The 6,299-nt window shown below is 45.2% G+C and overlaps 1 pseudogene; it reads left to right on the top strand.

The window, feature by feature from the left end:
• The first annotated feature begins 625 nt into the window (after window positions 1–625).
• LOC135709330 (uncharacterized) lies at window positions 626–3,899 on the top strand (annotated as a pseudogene).
• Window positions 3,900–6,299: the final 2,400 nt, after the last annotated feature.

The following is a 6,299-nucleotide window of genomic DNA, read 5'->3' as shown; positions in this document are numbered from 1 at the left end:
CATTTGGCCAAACGGTTTAGGATTATAACTTTCCTGATCAACCTCCTGCCTTCACTTGTCTTATTTTGTAACGATCTCAATATACCCTTTATTAAAATGCAGATTCAATGCGTGGTAAATTCAAACTGTCACCGAGTTGTACACGCTGTACTTTCAATACTGACGCAGATGATATAAAAATTAAAAAAATGTGAGTTATAGCCCGAACTAGGCCTAAAATAAACGATCTCATCAATTACTTCCAACAACATTAGGGCTTCTCTCATTCACCATGGACTTCGTCTCTATAGAATTGATCACTGAATATAAGATCACATGCGACCGTAAAATGAGTGCTGGGGTGTTTAAAAGCATGGTATTATTTATTGGAAAATTCCACAGGCTTTCAGTTATTTCAGAGAACACCAGACCAACAAACTCCTTCAAAACGCATTTTTGAGATGACCATGAAAGCTAAACAGACTCTACCTAATTCACCATAATTTAACCCATTAATCCCGATATGAATCCCATCATGTCAGCAGCGGCGGACGGCGTTTGGTACAGAAAATGTGTACGATAAATAAATCATGTGGTTTAATCACCCCGGCTCATTTGCATCTCGTCGTTGGATGCCCGCGGAATCATGGGCAAGTGCATTCTGGCACCACCGACCACCGTGCGTCGGGGGGCAAATCATTCAAACGAGAATTAGTAGAGTTGTGCTGCTATCAAATTTCGGTTGGCTTTTGGCTTAGTCATCATCGGCTTTGCCTCCATTTCCATTTTACAAGGGCTTGTATACGTACTAAGGAATTAGGTTGAAAGTGAAAGCAACGGCAACACCATCAACGTCAGCCCTTCACACGCCAATTAATGGTGGATGGTTATTGGCATTTCCACGCTGATGGCGAGGGATTTTCCCGCTTTTTTGGAAAACCGTACTCTTTCTTTGGCTGTGGCGAATCATCCATCATAAGCAATAAATGTTAATTGTTCTCGAGTTGAAAGCGCGGATTAGTTCCAGAACCAACACTTGATACAGCTGCCCCATGAGTAAGCGATGAATCAAAAGACATTCTACATTTGCGGTGTAGATATTGATAAGATTAGAACAAGTGTTTACCAACAATCATGCAGCCGGTGGATTTTTTGTAACGAAGTGAATTCCTTACTCTTCTCAGGGGGGCAATAAATTTTCTTTTCGGGGGTAATCAAGGAAGTTAATCCGATGGCAACTACAGCCGAGTCAAGCCCGCTTGATCTTATCGCAGTAAATTAGCCTTGCACACTCCGGAGTAACATTTCATCAGTTCACCTTTGGCCAGTTTGGTGGTGGGAGTCTGGTGAATTTCGAATGATTATCGGGTTGGGAATTATCAGGCAGTGGAAAAAAAAGTAACATGCAGCTGACGAAGCAGCCATCAGATCAACGTCCAGTATTTATTGCAGCCACTTGGAATTTATTAAGATTTGTTTGTGCCAAAATCACCTCGTTGATTGTGGGTTATTTTTAGCTTTGAAAATTGTTCGTAGATATCGCACCACCACAATCAGCTGGCCTGAATGCAGTATGCTTGTCTGAACTGAGTAGATTAGCAATTTTGATTCGGTGAAATAGGATCTTCGCAACCCCGTTTTCTAGAAATCGATTGCTTGATTAACCAACCTATTTCACACCTTTCGGAAAGGAGCCATCCCAACAATGCATGAACAATGTTTCCCATTTTTCGATTAATAGCCTATCAAGGCTCAATCGACACAGACAATCGTTCGATTCTCATTCCCACACATCATCGCGTTCGGAAGGGAAAACCGACGACGGTGGCTGCTAATGTATCGAATTTCTGTGCAACAACTTAATCGACGGCCTGTGAGTTCGTGGACGTGCGGAATATCAAAAGAAACTTGTAGGAAGGGAATCCGAATCAGAACAACTGTTTGGAATGAAATAAAATGCATCATTTAGCGAAAGCTTAGGTACCTTCCTACCACCGAACCAATAACGCCGGCTGCTGCTGTTACCAGCGACCGTATTCCGGGGTGTAATCTGACCTTGACGCCAGCTTTCCGGCATGCCCGACGAGGAGGGATTGAATTAGCAGCCAGCAGCAGCGGTGAGAATGGAAGGTATAAAGTAGACATGGATGATGCTAGAACGTGACAATTTGGCGTTCCGCTCGCTGTGGTGTGGGAATGGATGCATTTAATGGATGATAAATCGATGGGATTTGCAATATTTAACAAAAAGCTATATCTGTGCGCTGAATTAATTCCGGGAATGGCACTCTTATGCTAAATTAAATTAAATTGTATCGAACTTAAACTAATACGTCAGAGCAGTTTCGGGATATTTTTGAGAGATATCAATCTTTACTACACGCTATTTCAAAACTAGCCAAATTTGAATAGTTGGTCGATTGGTCGAAACTGAATCTACCCAAAAATTGGTAAACTATGTTGGACAAATGGACAACATCGACATGAATCCGATCGACTTTGTTCATTTGTCTACTTGTCACTCTCAACATAGTTAACCCATTTTTGGGTAGGTCCTTTCTTTCTTCTGTGCATTATCTCTCCCTACTAGGTTATCGAATTGTATCTACCGCGCACCAGCTGAACGGAATTAACTTCCCGATATTTGACGAGTAGGTGGGAGCGCTGTTGCTCGCTAGTCTCCCAGAAGAGTATCGCCCGATGATTATGGCGCTTGAAAATTCGGGAATTCGGAATCCCAAAGGAGTTTTCCCTTCCCGGGTTGACCAAGGTCGGCCGATCGTGCCAACGAAGGACGACGCTTGCCATCCCACCGTCCAGCAACTCCCGCTGGCCCGTCATACGCTCGCTTCGCCAATCTGGCCATCGTAAATCGCCAATCTGGAGTTCCGGCCGCACAGTAGGACAGTAGTCACTGTGTCGGCCATCCCGATTCACCATCAACGGCAGCAGCGGTATGTACCGGTACAGTAAACAACGCGATTAGGCTACACGACACATATTACACTAAATTGTGAACACAGAACAACACGCACATAATACAGAAAGTGGCGAACAAATGCGTTTAAAGACAAGTGAAAGTTCTTCGTTTTTGTATCGCGAAACCCTCTTATTACCCGGTAGCTAGCCGACCCTTGGTGTTCCGGAGCTTGCTCTTGCGCCTGAGTCGACCGGGTGCTGTATGTTTGATCTCCGAGTAGGTAGTTGGTGAGTGCTGAGGTTGGGATTCCTAGGCCGCTCCCATCTTCACATCCCAACTATCCGCTAGAGGAGTTGGAAATGGACCTCGAAGAAACTCTGATTACATTGAGGAATCAGAGGACAGAAGGTCGCCTCATGCCAGAAGACGTTAGTTAACTTAAACGAATTATGAACCTGTTTTTGCGTGACATCAACATCGTCACTAGTGACATTAATTCGCGATTTTTACCCCCTATCGCAACATGCGAATACAGGGAACCCGAGTCGGACCCGGAATCAGATATTGTGCTGATAGTTCCCAGCTCTGACTCGGAAGATTAAGATCCGTCCTCCAGCGAATCCGATTCAGATTCGGATGACCTGCTTCAGGTCAAAAAGGGAACGTACAGAAGCCCCATATCACGCAAATGTTCCGGCTTTTACAGTCAGGAAAACACCAGTATGTCGAAGCTTCCATCTTCGAACTGTCCTCGCGACTTACCTGGTAAAGCTTTCCAAACTTCGAACCCCGAATCCCAAAGAAAGCAAACCCGATCTTTTAAGATCAGGAAAAAGGCCACAAATTATCTTCAAGAGGAACCTACGGCCAAAGAACTGTGCAGTAAATTTATATTGATTTAGAACTTGAACATTCTAGGAATATTCCACGTTCCGGACGCACACCTGGAACCGAAACCAATTCTTTCAAACATCACAAAAAGAAAAACAAATCGTTCTAAACCTATGAATTTAGAAACATATTTTCTCCTTTTTATTCCTAGGTACATGCCACTCACAAGTCCGTCATCCAGTGTCATGTTGGAATTAATTTTGTCCCCAGTCACAAGGGCTAACGTCGGTTTGTGTCGGATGAAAAATAATCTGGAATATAAAAAGAGAAAGTAATTTTTTATCATTTTTAACACCGAAGGACTATGAAATGTTAGTCGATTGTGTTGATTTGTTAAGGAGAATCGTTGATTTGGTTAGTCTATACCTGTCCAAGTTGGACTGAGGGATGAAGGAATTCGGTCAGTCATTAAACGGAAGGAGAGCTAACAATTTGGAAATGGATCATATTTACCTGATCTGTTTCGGGGATCCACCGGCATTGGCAGAATCGGTAGACGAAGAGGGATGACGTCTTGCCCTCATCTACGACCTGTACAAATGTCGGGGTGGAACAACCCCATGTTTTAATCGGCCTAGTTAAAATCAAACATTCAATCATTGTTGATTGATTTTAATGTGTACCCTTTACTTACCTGAATGCATCTTGCACCTCCTAAAAAGACACACACGCCTACAAACGAAGTCAATACTCGTTATACTATATACGTACGTACTACTTACCGAAACGTTTCGTCCAAATTTGGCCACTTTTATAACTTTAATCACTTCAATGTTTTCCCGATTTCACACTGTTACGCATAAAGTAAATAAACAATCAAAACAATAGATATACTGTGACAGTTGCAATTGATACAGAACGAAATGTCACGCGAAATGTCAACAGTTGACAGTTTGCCCGCCGGTGAATTAATCCCGCCAGGGGATTCGGCCGTGCGTACCGAATGTGATCTATCGAAGTTGCAATCGACGACTGCCGATCTCCTTCGTTCCCTGCCACTTCGGGTATTCCGCACGGTAGCCACCTCGGCCCGTTGATATTTCTTGTGTATTTCAACGACGTCAATTTCGTCCCCGACGGTACATGACTGCCGTTCGCAGACGACATGAAAATCTATCTCCGAATCCCAGCCATCGCTGACTGCCACCTTCTCCAACTCCAACCCAACGCTTTTGCTAATTGGTGCCAACTGAACCGCATGGTTGTAAATCCAACAAAATGTTTAGTAATCACGTTCTCACGGAACAAACATCCAATTACATTCAGTTATATCCTAGAAGGCGTTGACGTACCTTACCTTGCCTTGTTGTCCTCTGCGTCCGAAGAAGTCGTCTCCACTCTACTCGATCCATGGCCACAGTTCACCAGCCTCGTCGTCTGCGAAGGGTCTGCAGGTCACCTTCTACTTGGTCGATCCACCTTGCCCGCTGCGCGCCTCTTCTTCTTGTTCCTGTTGGGTCGCTTTCTAGAACCATTTTCACAGGGTCGTCGTGCGGCATTCTTACGACGTGCCCAGCCCACCGTAGTCGCCCAATTTTTGCAATGTGGACGATGGATGGTTCTCCCAGCAGCTGGTGCAATTCGTGGTTCATTCGCCTCCTCCACGTTCCGTCATCCATCTGCACTCCACCGTAGATGGTACGCAACACCTTCCGTTCGAAAACACCAAGGGCGCGTTGGTCCTCCACGAGCATAGTCCAGGTCTCGTGGTCGTAAAGGACCACCGGTCTAATCAGCGTCTTGTCTTGTCCTCCGGAGTCCAAAGTAGGCACGATTCCCTGCCATAATGCGTCTTTGAATTTCTCTGCTGGTATCATTTTCGGCGGTCACCAGTGAGCCCAAATACACGAACTCATCGACCACCTCGATTTCGTCACCGTCAATCTGGGTGGGAGGCTAACATTGTCTTCCCTAGAACCTCTTGCTTTCATGTATTTTGTCTTTGATGCGTTGATGGCAAGTCCAATCCGTCTAGCTTCAGCCTTTTCAGTCTGATGTACGTTTCCGCCATCATCTCAAAGTTCCGTGCCATAATGTCAATGTCATCGGCGAAGCCAAGGAGCTGGACGGAGTTCCTGAATATCGTGCCACTCGTGTCTATCCCAGCTCTTCTGATCACACCTTCTAACGCGATGTTGAACAGCAGACACGAAAGTCCATCACCTTGCCGTAACCCCCTTCGAGATTCAAAGGGACTCGAGAGTGTCCCCGATACTCGAACAACGCACATCACTCGATCCATCGTCGCCTTGACCAATCGCGTCAGTTTATCCGGAAATCCGTACTCGTGCATAATCTGCCATAGCTGATCTCGATCGATTGTGTCGTATGCGGATTTGAAATCGATGAACAAATGATGTGTGGGCGCGTTGTATTCGCGGCATTTCTGCAGAACCTGCCGAATCGCGAAAATGTCCGTGGTAGCGCGGGCACACATGAATCAATTTGGGAGAGTACCTTGTAGGCGGCGCTCAGCAGTGTGATCGCGCGGTAGTTGCAGCAATCCAAC

The sequence above is a fragment of the Ochlerotatus camptorhynchus genome, unplaced genomic scaffold (assembly GCF_037179485.1).
Source record: "Ochlerotatus camptorhynchus isolate MF236.1 unplaced genomic scaffold, CSIRO-AGI_Acam_v1.1 ptg000357l, whole genome shotgun sequence".
Lineage (NCBI taxonomy): Eukaryota > Metazoa > Arthropoda > Insecta > Diptera > Culicidae > Ochlerotatus > Ochlerotatus camptorhynchus.
Note: the sequence above shows the minus strand (reverse complement) of the source record. Positions and strands in the feature narration are given on the sequence as shown.